Raw genomic sequence first — 24352 nt, 5'->3', positions numbered from 1 at the left:
TTGCTGATGATATGATTATATACTTAGAGGAACCAGGAAATTCCTTATCTTCATTCTTGATGCTGCTGCTCCTCACTCTATAACTCCCTCATGTGAACCCACGGCTTCAGCTGCAGAAGTGTTGAAGGCGTGTGGACTATGGATAAGATTCCTCCACAGGAACATGCCCACCTACCAGGGCACACCTCCCTTAATGGAACCCTGAACTTGGCATGTGCACAGCTGAACTCACCGTCCTTGCTCCTCACATGGGCTCCAGTTCCTCCTCCACTCCACATTTTGGTGGATGGTGCTGTCTCCACTAACTTGCCCATGCCAGGAGCCACACTCTCTCTCTACTGTTTGTGCTCTCTCCAAATGGCTAATAAAATTTTCCTCTCAACTGTTTCTCAGGTTGCCTCTTCACTCAACTGGTCTTCCTGACTTGAGAACTTCCCCTCCTCACTTAGTTCAACTTCCTACCATAAAATCTGGATCATGTTTCTATCTGCTTAAAGGACACGAGAAGATTTTAGGACCCAGTCCAGCCTCCCATCATGACAAGGTATGACTTTCAAGACCTTCCTGGGAAACCTCTTCTCCTTCACCACCTACTATCCATGACCTCACTCCCACTCCACGACAGGATCTGTAGTCAAACCACAGAGAAAAGTTCAAGACCCATGTATTGCCTCTGTTTTGGAGATTATCCTATCATTTTTGTACCTTCTATATTTTTAAGTTGGTCATTTCTATACAGATTAAAGATTTTATTGCTAAGTATGGTTTTACTTGTTTTACAGAGCAAAATGTTTCAATATGGAAGGTAAGAATTGCTTTCTACAACCATATCGATTGATCTCTTTCTCCAGATGACCCTTTGGCTAGTCAGAGCCAGATCATAACATTTAACTAGCACACTAACTTGTCCTTAATAAGTGTTGATATTCTGCTATTTTTCCTTGGAGCAACACTCTGGGCTCATCTTCCTTATAAAATAATGAGAACAAGTCCTTTCTCATACCCTTGAAAACCTCAAATATACTAGCATGTTAGTAACAATTACTACTAATTCCCTAGCAGGGAAATAACTTTTCAGATTTTCAAGGCTTTATACATGATAAGGCACATAATTCTTATACTATTATGGCATGATATGTTTTGTATATTCAATCAAAACCACAGCCATTTGCTCTAAATTTCTTTCCCATAGCTGTGAACATTACATGATGAAAAAGTAGGCAATCACAGAGTCACAGATGTGTCCCGGTCATCAATGCCAACTCCGTAACGGAATACTTTCACACATGAAGCGACCTGACAAACAATGAGAGAGAATTACATTTTTGGCAACAGCTGGGGACTCACCTTTCCTTCAGTACCAACAAAATTCCAAGAGATATAACAATGAACAGCAAGGTGCCAGCTATGACTCCAGCAATGTTAACTGTGTGGTCTGTTTGTTTCTCAGTTTCTGGAACTGATTTTAGAGTGGCAGCTCCTAAAGGGGGAAGGAAATGAAACAGGAGAGAGAGTGGATAAGGTAATGAAGATGTTACATTTAAGGTTTGTTCTCTGCATTTAACAGAGTAGTAAGACTTACCCGACCCAGCAGCTGGATGAGCTTTGTTTTTTTTTTTGAAAGGTGTCATGTGCACTGAAAGGATTGTAATTGTTCACATTGTTCCTCAATATTTTACTAAATCACAGCATACGCATGTCTCACCCTTTTATCAGAGACTCATCTCAAATACACTTTTAAAATATTTTAAAATATTATTTGTCTTTGCTGCTAGTCTATCATTCAAATGCTTGCTAACAACACAATAGCCTTTCCTAAACCTTTATCTAACTTTAATTTACTGGAATATTTTCCTTAATTATTTTTCATAAATGAAGCAACAATTCCATAACATATTAGCCAAAACACATGGAAAAGTAAGATTATCTCATTTACCATTCATTTTACCAGCAATTGTGTTTCAATACAATAGAGATTTTTCTCCTTGCCCTTGGAAATGAAAATTGAGGTCACATCTGGTAGGCAAAAGATTCCTTCTAAGCAATTTTTTCACAAAGTGGGCAGCAGCTGGTGATCACACCACTGGGATGCACGTTTAATATCGGTCTAAATGAGATAACCAGGGACATGTCTCAGTTCTCCTGGTTTCCCATTTCCAACTCCCTGTTTGTCTTGTTTAAGATATAATGTGGTGCAATGTCAAATCCATGTTTCACAAAACATCCCTTTCCTCTGCTAAATGAGTTCATGATGAAAATATTAGGAATACAATGTTGAATTCACTAAACAGAAATCACTTTTTTAGGGCTTCTCCTTGTCGGACCAGGATGGAACAGTGCTTAGTGTTTGAGCTACCATGCCAATCCATAGTAGGTAGAGAAAAGTATTTCATGTCCAAACTTCTGAGCTTAGACTCCTCTTTGTGCTTTTGTTGGTAAAAACACAATTAAGATTGATCAGGGGCTGGGGTTGTGGCCCAGTGGAAGAGCAATTGCCTAGCATGTGTGAGGCAGTGTGTTTGATTCTCAACACCACATATAAGTAAAGGTTCATCGACAACTAAAAATATATGTTAAAAATTTTTTTAAAGACTGAATCTGCTTTTCCTCTCCTTCTGTTGTGGTTTCCACTTAGGGATCCTTGATTCCTGACAACTTAACCCTCATCACATCTTTGCCCTTGTGCACAGCAAACAGGACAAATTCTCATGTGAGTCATGGCTGAGAAATAGGGGGTGTCTAGCTACCACTGTCCATGTGGACCTTCATTCCTTTGGGAACATGCAAATCACGTTTCTTCCTGAACACACTCATATTGAGATTTTTTGCAAGAAGCCTTGCATCCTGAACATGGTTGTGGCCTGACCTGACAAAGCTGGTCAAGGTCAGGTGAGGGACCTGCCAAGTGAAAGTTCCAAGGCCATGTCTATCTGAGATTCTATCACAGAGGCACATTTCAAAGAAGGGATAGTCATAATGACAGCACACTTTAAGTAAAAATCTTTACAGGTCATTTTTGTTTCTGACAAGGTCCAGATATCCTGCTATTCTGTTTGAATGAATATCCCTTGGCTAGTTGTCTAGATAGATGTTGAAAGTGTTCATGCTAATTATTTTTATGGCCATTATACATCTGAAATATCCAACAAACCACTGGAATATACAAGCAGATGGTCATCTTGGAGGAAACTGTTTGGTTAAATCAATTGTTAAGAAGAATCTAAAAGTGAAATAGGAATGTGATCAACAAGAATAAAAAATTTAAAAGGAATAAGGGAAAAGAAATATTTTGAATTCAGAAACTGAAAAAGTCAAATGATTTTCCAATTTGATTTTGTATCCAATTTAAGGGCATACATTTTTATAAAAATGACATGGGTTTTATTCTTCCAAATGTTCACATACTGGAAACCATTCCATTTGTCTCACTAAGTTAGCATGTTACCACTTCTCCAAACATATTTTCTAAATACATAAATAAATGATGGAAGATTTTTTTTCTTTTCTTTCTATTTTGGTAACTAAATTATGTTAGTAAATGCAACAGTTGGGAAAATGTTTAGAAAAGTTTTAGTTAAAAAAAATTAAAAATTAAAAAATAGTAAGATACAACCCATACATTGAAAATACTCAGTGACAGATGATTGTGTTCCATTAATAGTCACATTTGCTTCTGTTGAGTGAATAACTGCCTATCTTTACTCAGCATTGCACTTAGGCTCAGGAAGAACCATTCATGACTCATCTGCTTTGGGACAAAGAGAGGTGGTCACCCTTGCCTTTTTGCTCCCTGTTGGGAAAAGGCAATCACATCCTTATGCAGCCATTGTCAGCTCCATATTCTTTAGGATTCTCTTTTAACTCACTTCCCTTTGCAGATCAAGAAAATAAAATGCTCTCTCTTTGCATGGAACAGGTGAAACGTGATTATGATAGCAATCATTTGAAAAATGGCACCGGTGCAAGATGAGGCTAAAACACTGAGAGGGACTGGAGTGGAGAGATCTGGGAAAGTGGTGAGACATGATGTTGGAGGTGACCTCTGCAGAATACAGCAAGGATTCTGCTTTTTCCCTACTTGAGATGGGAGCTACAGCAGAATTCTCAGTAGAGGAGGATGGTGATCTGCCTCGTATTTAAGAGGTTCACCCTGGCACCAGGTGGCACAGCAGACTGTAGGGGTTCCAGTGTCATAACATGGACATTAATTTTAAGGAAAGCACAGTAACTCAAGCACAAACCTAGGATAGTTGGAACATAATGGTGGCAGTTGGGTTAGGGAGATGAGGTCCAACTTGAGACATCTTTTGACAGTGGGGCCACAGGTCAGTGACCTAGACGTAGGGGGCTTCAGAGTAACATCCACTTGCACTTGGCAGGAGCTGCATGAGAGACAAAGGTGCCATTTACTGAAGAGAGTCGGGAGTGTGGGAGGAATAGGTTTGGAGGGTGGGTGGGGAAACCAGGAATTTAGTTTTTAGACCACTCAGGTTTGAGGTACTGACATTCAAAGGAGATATTAAACAGGCAGTTGGATATACTGGGGAGAGATCTGAGTTTGCGACAAATTTTGGCGTTCCCATAATTAAAGAAAATGGTGTGTAATGCCACAAGCCCGCATGAGGACACTTAGGAAGTGAACACAGAAAGAGAGGGTGAGTCATGAGTCATGGTGGGCCAGCCAGCTGAGGAAGGAGGGAGACTGGCCAGGAGGAGGAGGTGAACATAGACAAAGAGGGGCCTTCCTGTAGAGCAGTCAGAAGGTATGCAGGGATGGAGAGATTTTTTTTTTTTTTAAAAAAGATGGGAGATGTCAGAGCATCTTTGAATGTAAATGCTAATGATCCAGCAGAGAGAAATTTGTCGACCATACAGGAGGAAAAAGGAGATGCCTGTAGGAGCAAGGTCTTAGAAGGGGCAGGAAGGTGGGCCCCAGCATGCAGGCAGGTAGAGGAAATGTCCTGGGCCAGGGGCAGACACTTCATGTAGATGAGCAGCAGCAAGGACAGCTCATAGGCACAATGGTTTGAAGGCAAGTTGACTCAGTTGTCTAGGAACAGAGCATTCCAATGATCCCCTGTGATGGCTTCATTGTCCTAGTGGAAATGCAGCAAGAGGATGAGGGGAGATGGGAGGTGAAGAAGTGGAGGATATTCAAGAGGGGAGGAGACATGTTGGAAGAGTGATCTGAACAGCCAGGGGTGAATGTGCAAGGCTGGAGGCTGGGAGGTGTGGAATTATAGGTGGTGACCTTGAGTTCAGAGGACAAGGAAGAAGGGTTTCAGGAGAACAACAGAGAAAAAGAGTCAAGGTTTACAGGTGGTAAGGGAACAGAGAGATGGGGTGAAATGAGGGGTGGACTACTGGTTCTTGAGAAAAGGGCACAGTGAGGTCTGTCTTGATATCCTCAATTTTGACAGTGACAGACAGATATGAGGGTTGGGGACAGGGGCTGTGGCTTGGCCAGAAGTTCTTTGACTTGTATTCATGCCTCACAAATAGGGTGAAGGACAAGGAGGGAAAAAAAGGCAGAGTGTGAGACTTACTTGGAGTTGCATTCCAGAGGTGGGAGGGATTTGACCAGTGGCCATTTCAGTAGCAGAACATCCAGATGTTACCCCTTACCATCTGCATACAATGGTCACAGTACTGGACTTATGCACAGCAACCCTGTTCATGTGACACAGTCTTCAAAGGACCACCCTGCATTAAGTTCCTCACATGCTCCAGGTATCATAACGAGGCTCTGTGAGGCAATTAGGGGAAAAGAAGCCTGCATTTTCATGCTGCAAGGAGCACGCCACCAAATGCAACAGAAATCATCATCCAAGTGCCAGAAGTGAGCTACAGAGCCAGAGTGTGGAAACATGAGAGAGAATTTGGAAAGGCTTCTTGTCAGAGGTTGCAATAATGAGTGAGTTTGAAGGATTTCCACAAAATGGTAGAAAGGGTGCCCCGTAAGACCAGACAGAGAAGTGTCTGTGGTTATACACTAGCTTTGCTTTCTGAAGCCTGGGTACAGGTCTGGGAGTAGTGGAGGCGTAGACTTAGAACTTGGGCTTAATGGTGAGATGGGCTTTGCCCACTGGAAAGAACAGTCTGTATTAAATTTAATAAATGAGGAGCCTTTTGAGGTTCAATGGGGTTATGCCTTGAGGAGAATCCACAGGATCCACGGGCTCACTGAGGAAGGGACAGAAGGGAATTCAGGAAGTAGTGGAATGTCACTGCCCCTGTCAGATGAGAAGCTTACAACTTCTAAGGTAAGAGGGTGCCTGGGACTAGAAGTACACAAGGGACTCCTTGGGTGCACAACCAGCTACATACAGGTGGGGACACCCACAGATAGTGCGTGGGTCTCACCGCGTCAGGGATTGGGGCATGGGCAGTGCTGTCTGTGGGACCAAGTGCTTTCTCCTGGGAACAAGCATGTTTGGGTTCAGTGTTTGAATCAAACCCAAGCAACAAATTACATGGTTCTCACTACATGCCAAGGAATGACAGACCAGGGGCCACAATACCACTCCTGGTGCTTGAGGGAGAATTAAAGAGGGGGTGGGGCAGGAACAAAGGGAACTACTGAAAAGAAAAAGTGAGATTGAGAAACCTATAGAGGATGGAAGAAGAGAAGAAAAGAGAATAAAGTGGAAGCTATGGACACATGAAAGAATGCAGCTTTTCCAAGTGTTTCAAATACCACTGGCCCCCACAGATACTCTAGTATTTCAACTGAGCAGTCCTCCACCAGTTTATAGCAGCATTTTTATGAATTTATGCAGTTGGTCATCTATTTTAATTAATTTTCATAATTTTACTTTTACCCTTTTCTCTTTGCAGAGGTCTTTCTCTTCTTTATCTTAAAAACAGTAGCCTTCTGGTTTTAGACATGAAACACTTCATTCATGTCATGTTACTCAGAGAAATGAAATTCCTTAAATTTTTTTTTCAGCTATACCTTAACATTACACATAATCACAGACAATCTTCAAGATTTTTCATTTAAATTACATATCACTGTTTTTCTTCCTGGGAATGTAAAGTCAATCACAACTCCTGGAATAATCTATATTCACACTTCATGTACTATTTGTAACCTGTTTATATTTTTGAATTTATACCTCTTCCTTTGTCCTTTATTTCCACTGTAGGGCATACAGAGCCAAGTATCGCTTATAAGTTATTATCAGAAATATACCTTCTCACATAACACTGAAAGGCTGAATTGTTTGATATAAATATCCTCTCTAAAAATTAATCTTTTTGTTTTTGTTCTAATTTCATGACAGTCATTATTTTCATTTACTGATGTGGCTGACACCCTGTGAATAAGATGATCTATCAAAGGCTTATCATTTGCTATCTGGACATTAAATGTTCCAAGAGAATTATTGTGCTATTACTATTCTGATGAAACACTTTCTTTTCCATTTGAATTTCTCACATCTTAGTCAAGAAATAAATGAGGAAACAACTTGTCAATACTATGTTATCAACTGTGTGCACCTTTTCTATAAAGTGAATAATCAGTTAAGGGGATCTGAGCACCTGCATCTGAAATTGATGAGTTTTGAGAATGATTTAGTTAAGAGTGGACATTTCCAACAATTTACTTTGAAGCATTAAAATCACTATATACTTTGTCCTTTAAATTTTCTTCTAGACTTTATGCTTTTGGTCAGTTTAGCTCATGCTTAGGCTTCTAAAACTAACTGTGTGGGAGAAAGGATACAACATCTTTCTGAGGAAAGTTCTAACAGATTGAGAACCTCCTTAGGGCCTTTTCTATGCCTTCGAATTTGCCATTCACTATCTTATCAAAAAGTGAGAATACATAATAAATTTCACATGCTTGCTAGAAGTGTCAATATTTCTAAGGTTTCAACAATGTGCAAGGAGTGCAGTAAAGTGTATGTGGATATGGGAGGTGATATTTACATGGCCCTTGAAATGTAATGAGGACTGGGGGAGGGGGCATAAGAGAGTAGGGATCCTGACATCCTCAGGTTCTCATTCAGTAAACATACAATTTTTCCTGAATGAAGTGGTTTAATAAATAAAACATTGTGGCATTCTTTTTAATCTATTCTGTGATATAAGTTTAAGAATCATTTGGGGAGGTTTTGAAGCATGTACATGGTTACGTTCCCTACAGATTTGAGATCAAAGATCTGGGTGAGGTCTGAGGAATTCATATCTAACATCTTAAGCAACATCCCTAAGCAACATGAAGAGAAATCCAAACAAAGTGGCATTGCTCCTAAATATCTCTGATGAAGTGTTTCAGACTATGGCAAAAAAAGGGGTGCAGAATTTACTCAGCTATTATTTTTAAAAGACCTCTTGATATAACATCTTGCTTTGTCAGTTAGGTAATTTCTACCATTGCACTATTTGGAAAGACTCTTCTTCATACTTAAGAGGTGAACCTGATGGAATCATAGCCTAGCTTATGATCAGATTCAGTATGCACTGATTAGATGATACTTTCAATTATAAAGGCATTTATAGTATGCTGATCAGTTTTCCGACTGCTTATGTAAGAAAGAAGAAGGCTGGTCTTTTTGAATACCTATTATATGCTAGGAATCTTACCGAACTTTCATTTAATATATGATGAGGTATGTTAATACTGCTTTACAAAGGGGGAAACTAAAGTTAGAAGCTATCAGGGCCAATAGCTCATCCTCCTAAATTGCTGGGAAACAAGGCCATGGGGCCACATTCTCCATTCCACTGGTCTGACTATGAAACCAAAGCCCACTCTAGTTCATTGTATCACAGTGTTCCCCAATATACAACAGAAGGTCTGGGTGATGACTGACAACATTGTAAAATAAGATCAAGATTTAAGTTTCTTGATCAGTTGTAAAGAGGAAAATATCACACAAGAATGAAAAATAAAAATGGCAGAATGATGCAGTAAGAAAATAAAATCCTGAAATAAAAATAGGATGAATATCTGAGAGCTTTCCTGGCAAAAGACAGAAGAGAAAGATCTGGTAATAGTGTCAATTTGATTTGACTCCAGTGTGTGCATGGAATCCTTCCAGAGGATAATCTACTGGCCAGAGTAGAGACCCTGAAAACGAATCAAAAAAAAAAAAAAAAAAAAAAAAAGAAATAGGAGTGACTGTCACAGGAAGGACTGTGAAGAAGGAGAAAGCAATTAGGTTCATTTCTCTAACCAAGGAGAGAATGAGCAGGTGTCTTGATATTTTCTCCCACTGGAGTTTTCCAACAGTAAGGGCACTTTTTACCACCTTTGACTCCACACAATGTCTTTAATGTACTGGTCACTTGACAAGTCCTTGCTGAACAAATGTCATGAAATACACAGAAGGCATCTATAAAGTGAACAACAGCCCCCCATGCGGTGCATGGTGGTAGAAAAATACATTTTTTTTCCTGTGCTGGGGATGGAAACCAGGGCCTTGGCAAGCACTCTACCACTGAGTAACACCTCTAATCCAGAAAAATGCTTTCGAACACATAAGCATAAAAGCAGGAGTTCCAGTTCATTACAGAGAAAGATTGAGAGAGGGTTCTCCCTCTCTGTGCATAGAATTTAGTGGGTACTCAATAAAAGTCAGAGCAAGTAAATGATTTTTAGTTGTATGTAAATATTTTGACCCTCAGCACATAAAACTGAAACAAAATGTAAAGGAGGTATATTCTAACTTTGGGTTGAAGAACAGTCACTTGGCATAGGTCATTTTCCAATATCATGCCCAATCTCAACAAGCCTAAGAATGCTGTATTTTTCTTCCTTCACTGTTTCCCCTTTTCTACTCCCTAACCCTAGTTTTATCTCTTTTCCAGACTTTTGCTCTTGACTCCCAATCAGACATCCTTTCTAGTCTCTTTTATAGACTGTAGTCCTATGGAGCTTCTTAAACACTGCTCTAACCAGTCACTCTTTCATTTAAAAATGAAAACCAAAACCCAAAACAAGAGAAATGCTTATTTCAAAAGGCAATCAGGCCTCCCCTGAGCTGTTTACAAACTCTTCATAACTTTATGCCTCTCCTTTTTCTTTGTTCTTTCATCCACCTATGTACCAATGAAAAGAAATATTTCCCTATATGCCTGACATCTCCTCTTCTTGGAGTCTTTATTCCTGTTATTCCTTCTTTAGGAAATTCCCCCTACTCATTTTTTCTTGGTTCAAATCCTACCCATCCTTCAAAGGCCACTTGGCCTAGTGGTTATGTAGGAAGCAGCCATCCTCCTGTGGAACTTCTGTTGCATGTTGCTCCACTCTCCTGCACAGAATTTCATATTTTTAAGCTTCAATTAAGTTATTTTGGTAAATTCATTATAACGTATATGAAACCATAAAACCCTCAGGACAAAATTGGTAACACACCTTTGTGCCCCTCCTATGACTTAAACCCTTATCTTATGTGCGAGGACATGTTTGCTGAATCAAAACTTTCTCAGAGTAAGCCTCACTTAATCTTCCTGTCTCCCTCATTTGCACTCTTTTCATAGCCTATCTATTCTTTTTTTCTACTTACATCAAAGTCCTCAGATACTGGGCAATGGGCATGAAAAGAAATAGGAAAGAAGAAAATAAGTGGAAAGTAAAGGCAATAACAAGTGCTATTTCCTTGTGTTCCTCCACGGATTCCCAGTAGTGGTCAAGAAGAGAGGCATGTGCAGGCAGCTTGGGATCACATTCCACAGGCATCAAGACAACATGCTAAGAGAGAAGGACAATTTCAGCCAAGGGCTCTAATGAGGATGCTGGGGGTGGCCAGAGAAGGGGTGTCTTCTCAGTACACTGATGACAGATGAAAGTCTTTACCAGGAAATTTACTGACCAAACTTCCATCAATGATAAAATGAGATTAACAGAAAGAAAAAGCATGGAAATAAATACCAGTGGCAAAATACCAGCCCCCAAGCAGTGAAATATATATCCAACAATGAGGAGAAAGTTAGCTGGGTACATATGAGAGAGACAAGAAGTGAGTAGCTGTCAAGAATAAAGTACTATGAGCTCAATATTCTTAATGATTAAGTGGATACAAACCATTTTTCATGCTCATATATGGAATTTGTTTTTGAGGTCTTTAAACTAGTCAAAATTTCTGCCTAAGAGTAATTACAATGGTACGAGATCGTCTGGAAAGAAAAAAAATACAGAAATAAGATTCACACTAGTAAGAATAATTTTATTTCATTAAATGGTTATCTCATTCCTATGGATCCCAACAAAAGAGTATTTTCTTACTCCTTTATTATTCATGGAAGAAGTAAGTAAATACAAATAATTCCCTTTACTAGGCCCCTATGCTGGCTAATGGACACATATAAATCACTCTGATGAGGTCTTCCCTGTATGCATGTGTTACATTTGTACCTGGACATATACCAATAGCTAAAGAAATTGTTCAGACATATAAGGGCAATCCACCATACTGATAATTCAACAAAATAACTTTCTTTTTCATCATGTTTACTGTGAAGCTACGTATGTATATTTCAAGCAAAATAAGACACATCAATGTAAGGACAACTACACCAAATTACAGACAAAATTTGATGTACCAATGTGTTTTGACCAAGAGCTCCAAGTTGAATAATCTATAATTAATAAGAAACCATAATTAATAACTGCATCATTAGCAATACCAAGAAGGAAATTACACACAGTAAAGTGAATATCAATTGCATTGGTTGAGTGATGTGTTGCTTGGATATTTACTAGACTCAACAGGAAAGCTCATCAGAGATACTGATAGATGTGCTGAGCAGATGTCATTTATTAACTCCAAGGCAGGTGCCAGACTAATTTTCAAATACTGTTTCTCAAAGATATTTACTGTTTCTCAAAGATATTATTTACTGTTCTAAAAACCAAAACAACATATTGAAGAAAAGGGGTGTCAGTGCCCTACTTCTAAGTAACACTTCCCATTCCCTAACAAATGGCTTTATACTTTTCCAACTTTATATTTGGCAACTGAACATTTACTAATGAGTTCACCCATGTATCCATCTTAATGGTGTTTTATAAAAGCGCACACTCTCATGCTCTCTTGACTGATGCTACTGAAGGATAAACACAAAGAAAGATATCCACATTTAAACCCAGGACTCCTGGAGACAATTGAACCCAAATGGCCAGGAAAGCACACAATGGGTTTTCGTTGCTCTGGGTCATTACTGCTTCAAACAAAACTGTTATATTTAAAAATGCTGTACCTTTTCTAATCATGATCATCATCACCATCATTGCCAGCAGAAAAATATCAGCCTGCATCATGCTGATGGTGTTTGTAACCCAAGACTGACAAATGGAAAGTATCATCACGGGGGACTCGTTACAGGTCTTGATATGTAATAGAATGAATATCATGCTTGGGTGCCTCTGGAAACCACAGCATCCACAAGGTGTTCAGGTAAATAACACCCTATATACCACTGAGAAATTCATTCATTTCCTGGGAGTTCAATTTTGAACTTCTGTGACAGGATGCAGTGTCAAATCTGGGACTGACAGTGACCTGATTACCTAATTCTCTTGAAAGCCTCAAAGGCCATAAAGCAATCCTATATTAGAATAACAACAAAGCCACAATAGCAGCACCTGCCATTTCCTATGCCTTCACTCTGGGTCATCTGTGTGCTCAACTTTATGCCCATTATGTTATTCACTAGCCCATAGCCCAGGTTAAGAAATAATGAGGTTAAGAAATGGCATTCTCCCTGTACCACAGATACAGAAGCTGAGATTTCAAGAGAGCAAGAGATTTGCTCAGAAGCCTGGCCTGAATGCACTACTTTCTGTATGAAATACAAGCTTTGCAAATTATGTGTACTGGAATCTAGACTGCCCATGTGAACCATCCTAACCCTAACCCGATCAGGGACAGAACAGTTAGGTCCAGATGCCTATCTGATGTGCTTGAAACCTGCCAGAGGAAATGTGCAATGTGGGACTGAAAATTATTGGGATTCTTCCACTGAGGACCTTCATTGTTCCTTTTTGTTCTGACTGAAGGGAGGCAAGGACTTTTCACTTTAACCTTCCTGTGTACCAGGAGGGGAAAGAAAAAGAAAAAATGTCTGTGAGAAGCTTGGTTGTATACCAAGTGGCTCACCCCAAGCTTAAAATTTCTTTGAAATCTTTGCTTGATCTGTTTAAATAAAGCATGCTGCTGGGTGCAGTAGTGCACACCTATAATCCCAGGGACTTGGGAGGCTGAGGCAGGAGGATCTCGAGTTCAAAGCTAATCTCAACAAAAGCGAGGTGCTAAGCAACTCAGTGAGACACTGTCTCTAAGTAAAATACATAATAGAGCTGGGGATGTGGCTCAGTGGTCAAGTGCCCTTAAGTTCAATTTCCAGAACCCCCCAAAATAAATGAATAAGTAAACAAAGCATGTCAAAGTTACATTTTTACTCCATAATATATCATTTTTTAATAAAACTGATTATTGATCATCCTTATTGATCATCACAGAAAGGGATGCTCCCAGAAACTGAACCATGCTTGGTCCTGCAGTGCCATGCAGTCCTGGCTTTCCAGCTGACAGAGCATTTGAGATGGGCCAGGGCTGGACAAATGGTAGAGTTCAACAATGGAGAGCGACCTCTCTCTTCTTCCCTTTCCTTTAAGACAACCTTGCAGATAATGAAAGGTTATTTGATGAAGAATATATGATGACTATGCTAGAAAAGTCACGGCTTGAGAAAGATCAGACATCTCATCCTCTTCCACTAAAAACAATCTTGACAATTATAAAAGTAAAGTAGAGTTTGTTTAGCAGACTCAGCAGGGAGATGTTTTTCATGCAATAGAATGGTAGAAGTCAAATCTTAAAGACTTTGGGTCTTTAAGCCCACTGGAGATACCAATAAACACATTTTCACTCTAATAGCATTGAAAGGGCAAATGAAGTGCTGTGAACAGGACTAAACTTATCCCCCTTTCATTCATCGGGCCTGGTTTCCCCTGATTCTTTATAAGTTTAGTAAGATATTTAAAATATCTTACTTCAAATCAAGTATTATTTATTCTAGATTCATCCTTGATATTTTCTTGATTCATGGTCTCCTCTACATCTTATTGTCTGAAGATGATAAAGGAAATTCTGACTTGCTTTCTAGTTGGAATAAATATATTGGATTATGTCCCCAAATTTTTCCAAAGAACTCTCACAAATACTAGGCATTTTACAGTAATTTAAAGATATTTATTTACAAGAAAGACTAGTCTGAAGTCAACCAAAAAGTTAAACCACAGAGCAGTACAACATGACCCTTTGCCTATAAATTCTGAGTGAAATTCAATGGGATTCTCAGGCATACAAATGTCACAATTCATGCTGAAGTCTTATATTTTAAATTATAGTAAATGTTTTTCTAAGGTATCTATGGGGATAAAAATCAAAGTTAAGACAACTTTGATAGCAGTTGATGAGTGGCAGACATGTTAGCCATTGGAGGAAAGAGATAGAACAAGAAAAAGTAATAATGTCACTCAGTTTTTGTTGTTTGTTTTTGATTCTGGGAATTGAACTTTGAACTCATGGTTTCATGCATGTGAGGCAAGCACTCTACCACTGAGTCATATCCCCAGCCCATCATTTTGCTTTGATCAATATTTTAAAATTATTTCCCATTTTGTACTAATATCAAGGATGTATTCATTTAATTTTACTATGTTGGAAATAATACATTTCTTCTTAGAGAAAGCAAAGATAATTTAACTATCAATACAGAATCTTGAATGGAAAAACTTCAACTATTTTTTAAACTGTAAACACTTTCTTTTTTATATCATTTTTCATCTTTTACCAAACTTGGCTTACACTGAGCTCAAAATTTACCTTTCAGTATATACACACCAGATTAATATAAAAATGAAAAGATAGGTTTCCCAAATTATAGAATTTCAATTTATGCTTTCAAGCTAGAAAACTCTATGCATTAAGCAAATAAATGTTAAATGTATTATTTACTTTTTCTTTAATCACACTGCTGATAGGAAAAACACAAAATGATACTGAAAAATTGAATTGTCTGTCTATTGAAAGTCTTTTACATGTATTAAAAATAGAAAACAACATTCTCTTTCAGTTCAATTTACAGCTTTAAAATACATAATCTCTAAAATCAAATTCTTGATAATTGACTCAGTGTTTCAAGCCCAAAAATTACAAAAAAGGAATACAGCTTCCCATGGCATTGCCAGATCCTCTCACCATTTTCTTGTAACCATACTGTATTATAGATGAAACTAAAAAATGACAAATATAACACACAAAAGAATTTTAAAAAGGCAATAAATCAACAGTTGACACTATAGCCCATTAAAATGCAGTCAGCTGGTCCTGCAAAAAATAAATAAATAAAAATTTCCCCTTACTTTACATTCTTTGTAGTGGGAAGGAAAATTTCAGTCTCCTCAAGCAAACCTTGAGCTGCTAAAATGCCAACCAAGTTCCCCTCATACTCTCTTCCTACACTGGTTCCCATGACCAAAATACACAGCACTAATATCCCTTGTGTCATTTAATCCAAAATGCCCAGCAGGATGTATAAGGATTATTAATCACCCATATTTATATGGTATTGCATTGGAAAAAAAATAAGATACCTAGATAGTTGGAAAATGGTAGTTTTAATCAGTCACTATTTCCAATCTCTTGATTACCAACGTAATGAAGAGTTTGACCATTTTTATTTATAAAGGAAGCCTAAAGGAGACATTTTCTTCCCTCAATTTTTACCCAAAGTTTTTTCAAAGCATCTGGTGTAAAAAATGACTGTGGTATAGATATTATTATGGTTTCCAGTACAACTGAATATATGTTAGCTTATTTTGTTACCCATTAATCATTATTACAAGATATTAGTGAATTTGGTGAAGTTACTTTATTGAACTGTTTATGTTGGTCTTAACAAAGGCCACAAGAAAGTTCCTTGAGAGCAAAGAGCACATGCTACAGTTCTCTGTAAAATTATACTACAAGTTCTTCATGGGGATGAGAAGCTCATCAATGAAAGGATGAAGGAACGAATTAAATTCCCTAAAATGCAGAGAACAGCACTCAAAGTACAGTTAAATACAGTTAAATATTTCAGGGACTGAAAGGTTCAACTTTGACTTTGTTAGAACTGAATGGCAGGCACTTCATACATCTGTCTGAGGGAACTTGGAAAGGTGGTCTACATAACACCCTTGGTCTAGTGTACTTTTTGAAACACCACACATTTTTACTAGAGTTGAAAGCACTTCTGCGGCAGGGATGTTATTAAAAAAAAGTGGCTTGGAAATGAGTTCATGCCTTCAAGGGAATTTTATCATTTATGAATGACTTCATTCCATCAGAAAATAATAGTGAGTTTTTGTCTTTCAGGTGCTAAACACTGAAGGACAGTAGAATATGGCCCCGTAATGGCCGATACAAATATTTCTATGTATTTGTATAAATATTAATATGAATGCAATCAACAATCTCTTGAGACTCTTCATGGCCAAACTCGAGAGGTCAGAACATAACTGTTCGCAGTTAAAGAAGGGGAAATATATTTCCGTACCAGTATATTCAAACACACAGTTGAGTTTTATTATCCTTAATCAGTTTTGATTTACACACAAATGAATCTCAATTCAAGCAGATCATCTCAGGCAGCGGGCTGATGAAACCACTCTGACCATTAGCCATAGACTGGGTGAATACACCATAATATATCCTGACAGAGGAATAATAGCAAATATTAAAAAGAGTGTCTTTGATTGGCATGTGGTGGCTTAAAGGTCAATGTGTGACATGCTAAGTGCAAAATCAAAGTGACAGTGTCCCGTTTATAAATGGTAGTAAAAAAATTGGTGTGCGTTTGTATGTTCTCACACACAGAAAGGTTTGGGAAGTTTCTAAAGTTATTAACTAAAACACAGACTAGGGATAAGTTTGTAGACAGAAAGTAAGTTTTTTCAGTGTATCTGAGTTTCAGATCCTTTGGTCACTGAAATTTCCCAAGAGTCTTGTTGGGACTAATGACACGTTAACTAACTCAGGCTGACTCCTTACTTCCTGGTGAGTGAGCAAGATCAAGGCCTCAAAGGCGGTTTCAATAGTTAATGACCGGAGGTTTTCAAGATGGCGGCCTAGAGGGTGGCTGCATTACGTGTTGCTCCAGAACTCAGGATTCAAGAGAGGAGATATTGAGACGCTTGGGACCAACTCAAAGTAGCCGGGTGACTCTCACCCCCTGGGGGGGCATCCCGGATGGGACGGGGGTCCCGGAACGCAGGAAACTTTGTGAAGTAGAACTGCCGGCGAGACGCCCCTCCCCCCGCTGGAGCGCCATAGAGGAGGCCGGTCGGCACAGCGCTGGGACTCAGAGCAGCCACTGGGGCTCCGGCGGCTGCCCGGGGGAGGAGAGACGGGGAGAACTGTGTGGACTCAGGACACCAGGGCCTGCCCTGAGGAGGAGGAGAGGAGCGTGGCCACTTGGATTCGGAGAGACTGCGCCAGAGCTGCAGGCGGTTGCCAGAGGAGAAGCCGCGCGGCGAGCTGTTTGGAATCAGAACGACGCTTCTGAACCCCGGGGCCTGCCCTGAGGACAAGGAGGAAGAGGAGCAGCCGCTTGGATTCGGGCGACTATACGGGAACTACAGGCGGTTGCCAGAGAAGGGGCTGCGTGGCGAGCTGTTTGGACCCTGACCACTTCTGAACCCCGGGGCCTGCCCGGAGGAGTAGGAGAAGGAGGAGAAGGAGCGCGGCGGGTCCTTTGGACTCGCAGTGACTGCATTAGCGCTCCAGGCGGCTGCTCAGAGGAGAAGGCGAGTGGTGAGTTATTTGGTCTTAAAGTGACAGCTCCTGAACACAGGGGGGCTGCCTGGAGGAGAAGCGTGGTGGGACACTTGGTCTTGAGGGACCACACCAGAGCTCCGGGCGGTGGCCCAGAGGACCCGTGCAGCGGGTCACGTGGATTCAGAGCCACTCAGAGGGACTGCTCCTGAACACCCGGGGGGTTATCTGGAGAAGGAGGAGGAACGGGCAGGGTCACTTCGACTCGGAGTGATTGATTGCCCCGGGCTACGGGTGGTTGGTGGGAGGAGGAGGCACGAAGTGAGTTTCTTGGACTCCTAGTGACCGCACCGGCATACTGGGCAGCTGTCTGGAGGAAGAGGCCTGTGGCGGGTCTCTGGGACTCAGAGCGATTGTTCGGGGCCACAGGTGGCTGCTCAGAGGAGGGGCCACGCAGCCAGGCGATTAGGTGCAGAACAGGGTCCCAGGATCTAGGAGGCTTCTGGGTGGAAGAGCCGCACAGAGACAGGCTTAGGGCGGAGCGAAGGTTCCAGGCCTATGGGCAAATTCTCTGAGGAGGGGCAGCCTAAGGAGATTCATCTGCGAAGGGTGAGGCTCCCAGGCCCAGGAGGTAGGGCCGGGCCCCTGGAAACTTTGCAGAGGAAGGCAGCCCAGCCCAGGCAGTAGATGTAAATTGAGGGGAACCTCTAGGAGGAAACTGACCAGCGAGACCTCCCCACCGGGTGAGTCTTCCCTGCTGGGTGAGGTTTCCCACAAGGACGGTAAAACCAGAGGCTCAGGCCCAAACAGGCCTTGCCTCAGCCCACAGCCTAGGTCCCCTTTGGATGACCATTGGTCAACAAGTGGAGGCACCTCTGCCCACTAGCAGGGAATATACCCCACCTGAAGGCCACCACTCCTAGAGAGGCAGCTTCCTTGTGGAGCACCGCATTATCAACCTCCTCCAAGACTTCAGCCTACTGAAGGCTAAGAGGGGATATATATAGAAATCTTCAGGGTCATTGTAAATCAACAGAGGAAATCTGCAATATCTCAGCGGTCCACTGATATCTGAACAACATGAGAAAACAAGGAAAGAAAATGCTGCAAACAAATCTAGATGTTACATCAATAAAACCCAATGACAGCATGGCAGAAGAAATGACAGAAAAGGAGTTCAGAATGTACATAATTAAAATGATCAGAGAAGCAAACGAGGAGATGAAAGAGCAAATGCAAGCATTGAATGATGAGATGAAAGAGCAAATGCAAGCATTGATTGATCGCACCAATCGACAGTTAAAAGAGCAAATACAGGAAGCAAAAGATCATTTCAATAAAGAGTTAGAGATATTGAAAAAAAACCAAACAGAAATCCTTGACATGAAGGAAACAATAAACCAAATTAAGAACTCCATAGAAAGCATATCCAATAGGATAGAACACCTGGAAGACAGAACCTCAGACATTGAAGACAAAATATTTAACCTTGAAAACAAAGCTGAACAAACAGAGAAGATGGTAAGAAATCATGAACAGAATCTACAAGAACTATGGGATATCATGAAAAGGCCAAATTTAAGAATTATTGGGATTGAGGAAGGCCTAGAGAAACAAGCCAAAGGAATGAACAACCTATTCAATGAAATAATATCAGAAAATTTCCCAAATCTGAAGAATGAAATGGAAAATCAAGTTCAAGAGGCTTACAGGACTCCAAATACACAAAATTACAACAGACCCACACCAAGGCACATTATAATGAAAATACCTAACATACAAAATAAAGACAGAATTTTAAAGGCTGTGAGAGAAAAGAACCAAATTACATTCAGGGGGAAACCAATACGCATATCAGCAGATTTTTCAATCCAGACCCTAAAAGCTAGAAGGTCCTGGAACAACATTTTTCAAGCCCTGAAAGAAAATGGATGCCAACCAAGAATCTTGTACCCAGCAAAACTTACCTTCAAATTTGACGATGAAATAAAATCCTTCCATGATAAACAAAAGCTAAAAGAATTTACAAAAAGAAAGCCAGCATTACAGAACATTCTCAACAAAATATTCCATGAGGAAGAGATGAAAAACAAAGAAGCAAATCAGCAAAGGGAGGAATTATCCTAAAGGAATTGTCAAATAAAGGAGGAAAAAAGTTGTGTCAAACAAATAAATAAACAAAATTTTAAAAATGAACCAAATGACCGGGAAACCAAATCATTTCTCTATAATAACCCTGAACGTTAATGGCCTGAATTCATCAATCAAAAGACATAGACTGGCAGACTGGATTAAAAAGAAAGATCCAACAATATGTTGCCTGCAAGAGACTCACCTCATAGAAAAAGATACCCATAGATTAAAGGTGAAAGGATGGGGAAAAACATACCATGCACATGGACTCAGCAAAAAAGCTGGAGTATCCATCCTCATTTCCGATAATGTGGACTTCAAGCCAAAGTTAGTCAGAAGGGATAAAGAAGGTCATTTCATACTGCTTAAGGGAAGCATAAATCAGCAAGATATAACAATCATAAACATCTATGCCCCAAACAGTGGCTCATCTATGTATGTCAAACAAATCCTTCTCAATTTCAGAAACCAAATAGACCACAACACAATAATACTAGGTGATTTTAACACGCCGCTCTCACCACTGGACAGATCTTCCAGACAAAAATTGAGCAAAGAAACCATAGATCTCAACAACACAATCAATAATTTAGACTTAACGGACATTTATAGAATATTCCATCCAACCAAGAGTGAATACACTTTCTTCTCAGCAGCACATGGATCCTTCTCTAAAATAGACCATATATTATGCCACAAAGCTAATGTTAGCAAATACAAGAAGATAGAGACACTAGCATGTATTCTATCAGATCATAATGGATTGAAGTTAGAAATAAATGAAAGAGTAAAACACAGAAACTATTCCAACATCTGGAGGTTAAACAATATGCTATTATATGATGAATGGATAACAGAAGATATTAAGAAGGAAATTAAAAAATTCTTAGAGGTAAATGAGAACAAAGAAACATCATATCAAAACCTCTGGGACACTATGAAAGCAGTACTTAGAGGGAAATTTATTTCATGGAGCGCATTTAATAAAAGAAGTAAAACTCAACAAATAAACAACCTAACACTACAGCTCAAAGCCTTAGAAAAAGAAGAACAGAACAGCACCAAAAGTAGTAGAAGACAGGAAATTGTTAAACTCAGAGCTGAAATCAATGAAATTGAAACAAAAGAAACAATACAAAAAATTGACAAAATAAATAGTTGGTTCTTCGAAAAAATAAACAAAATTGATAAACCTTTAGCCACACTAACAAAGAGAAGACGAGAGAAAACCCAAATCACTAAAATTCGGAATGAACAAGGAAATATCACTACAGACAGGATGGAAATACAAAACATAATTAGAAGCTATTTTGAAAATCTATACTCCAACAAAATAGAAAATTTCGAAGACATCAACAGGTTTCTAGAGACATATGAATTGCCTAAACTGAATGAGGAGGACATAAACAATTTAAATAGACCAATTTCAAGTACTGAAATAGAAGAAGTCATCAAAAGCCTACCAACAAAGAAAAGTCCGGGACCAGATGGGTTCTCAGCCGAGTTCTACAAAACCTTTAAGGAAGAGCTCATTCCAATACTTCTCAAAGTATTCCATAAAATAGAAGAGGAGGGAACCCTCCCAAACTCATTCTATGAAGCCAATATCACAGATACCTAAACCAGACAGAGACTCATCAAGGAAAGAAAATTTCAGACCAATATCCTTAATGAACATCGACGCAAAAATTCTCAACAAAATTTTAGCAAATCGCATACAAAAACATATTAAAAAGATAGTGCACCATGATCAAGTGGGTTTCATCCCAGGGATGCAAGGTTGGTTCAACATCAGGAAATCAATAAACGTAATTCACCATATTAATAGACTTAAAGTCAAGAATCACATGATTATTTCAATAGACGCAGAAAAAGCATTTGATAAAATACAGCACCCCTTCATGCTCAAAACACTAGAACAAATAGGGATAGTGGGAACATTCCTTAATATTGTAAAGGCCATTTATGCTAAGCCCATGGCTAATATCATTCTAAATGGTGAAAAGCTGAAAGCATTCCCCCTAAAAACTGGAACAAGGCAGGGATGCCCTCTTTCACCACTTCTATTCAACATCGTTCTTGAGACTCTGGCCAGAGCAATTAGACAAACCAAAGAAATTAAAGGGATACGAATTGGAAAAGAAGAACTCAAACTATCCCTGTTCGCTGATGACATGATTATATATTTAGAGGAACCTGGAAATTCCACCAGAAAACTCTTAGAACTCATAAGTGATTTCAGTAAAGTAGCAGGTTACAAGATCAATGCCCATAAATCCAACGCATTTTTATACATAAGTGATGAATCTTCAGAAAGAGAAATTAGGAAAACTACCCCATTCACAATAGCCTCGAAAAAAATAAAATACTTGGGAATCAATCTCACAAAAGAGGTGAAAGACCTCTACAATGAGAACTATACAACACTAAAGAAAGAAATTAAAGAACACCTTAGAAGATGGAAAGATCTTCCATGTTCTTGGATAGGAAGAATTAATATTGTCAAAATGGCCATACTACCTAAAGTGCTATACAAATTCAATGCAATTCCAATTAAAATCCCAATGACGTACCTTACAGAAATAGAGCAGGCAAATATGAAATTCATCTGGAAGAATAAGAAACCCAGAATAGCTAAAGCAATCCTTAGCAGGAAGAGTGAAACAGGGGGTATTGCAATACCAGATCTTCAACTCTACTACAAAGCAATAGTAACAAAAACGGCATGGTATTGGTACCAAAATAGAAAGGTAGATCAATGGTACAGAATAGAGGACACGGACACAAACCCAAATAAATACAATTTTCTCATACTAGACAAAGGGGCCAAAAATATGCAATGGAGAAAAGATAGCCTCTTCAACAAATGGTGCTGGGAGAATTGGAAATCCATATGCAACAGAATGAAACTAAACCCATATCTCTCACCATGCACGAAACTAAACTCAAAATGGATTAAGGACCTCGGAATCAGACCAGAGACCCTGCAGATTATAGAAGAAAAAGTAGGTCCAAATCTTCATCTTGTTGGTCTAGGACCAGACTTCCTTAACAGGACTCCCATAGCACAAGAAATAAAAGCTAGAATCAACCACTGGGATAGATTCAAACTAAAAAGCTTTCTCTCAGCAAAGGAAACTATCAGCAATGCGAAGAAAGAGCCTACAGAGTGGGAGAATATCTTTGCCAATCATACTTCAGATAGAGCACTAATCTCCAGAATCTATAAAGAACTCAAAAAACTCTACTCCAAGAATTCAAACAGTCCAGTCAACAAATGGGCTAAGGAAATGAATAGACACTTCACAGAAGAAGATCTACAAGCAATCAACAAACATATGGAAAAATGTTCAACATCTCTAGTAATAAGAGAAATGCAAATCAAAACCACCCTAAGGTTCCATCTCACCCCAATTAGAATGGCGATTATCAAGAATACGAGCAACAACAGGTGTTGGCGAGGATGTGGGGAGAAAGGTACACTCATACACTGCTGGTGGGGCTGCAAATTAGTGCAGCCGCTATGGAAAGCAGTGTGGAGATTCCTTAGAAAACTTGGAATGGAACCACCATTTGACCCAGCTATCCCACTCCTTGGCCTATACCCAAAGGACTTAAAATCTGCATACTACAGAAATACAGCCACATCAATGTTCATAGCTGCTCAATTCACAATAGCCAGACTGTGGAACCAACCTAGATGCCCTTCAATTGATGAGTGGATAAAGAAAATGTGGTATATATATACTATGGAATATTACTCAGCCATAAAGAATGATAAAATTATGACATTTGCAGGCAAATGGATGAAATTGGAGAATATCATGCTAAGTGAGATAAGCCAATCTCAAAAAGCCAAAGGACGAATGATATCGCTAATAAGTGGAGGTTGACACATAATGGGGGGGAGGGAAGGGTTAGAGTTAGGGTTAGGGAGGGGGGCAAGTATAGAGGAAGGAACTACTGTATAGAGGGTAAAGAGGGGTGGGAGGGGTGGGGGGAAGGGAAAAAAATAACAGAATGAATCAAATAACATTGCTCTATGTAAATTTATGATTACACAAATGGTATGCCTTTACGCCATGTACAAACAGAGAAACAACATGTATCCCATTTGTTTACAATAAAAAAAAAAAAAAAAAAAATAGTTAATGACCATGAATTGGACCACCCTCAGGGATTGGTTAACAATAGTTCCGCAAACGTGATCAGCTAGTGCTTGCCAGATAGTCTTATTATGGGACTCTTGCCTGCGTGAACACCCCATGCCTTGCTGACCTTTAAGCTGATTGGTTCCCGCCTAGCCCCCACCCCACATAAAAGCTGTGTGATTTCCTCAATAAAGGAGTTCCTGCTGTGACAGGTCTCCCTGAGGCATCTGATTGTCCTCCGCCTGGAGGGCTGGGAGCAGGCGGTCAGTCGGCCTTACCTATCCTGGTCTGACCTTG

General features: G+C 39.6%; 1 long non-coding RNA gene across 5 annotated transcripts in view; it reads right to left on the bottom strand.

The window, feature by feature from the left end:
• Window positions 1-976: 976 nt before the first annotated feature.
• The window catches only part of LOC306642735, a 53563-nt gene continuing 30187 nt past the window's right edge, over window positions 977-24352 (bottom strand). For 2 of the 5 annotated variants that reach the window (XR_013758638.1, XR_013758639.1), the window contains exons 4-5: window positions 4242-4382; window positions 977-1480 (exon numbers count right to left, since the gene is read on the bottom strand). This is a non-coding gene — a long non-coding RNA (uncharacterized lncRNA). Of the gene's footprint in view, window positions 1481-4241; window positions 4383-9038; window positions 10703-24352 lie in introns of those variants that run through there. The other 3 variants (XR_013758641.1, XR_013758642.1, XR_013758640.1) reach the window with 2 other exon arrangements.

The sequence above is a fragment of the Sciurus vulgaris genome, assembly GCF_902686455.1.
Source record: "Sciurus vulgaris genome assembly, chromosome: 13".
NCBI lineage: Eukaryota > Metazoa > Chordata > Mammalia > Rodentia > Sciuridae > Sciurus > Sciurus vulgaris.
Note: the sequence above shows the minus strand (reverse complement) of the source record. Positions and strands in the feature narration are given on the sequence as shown.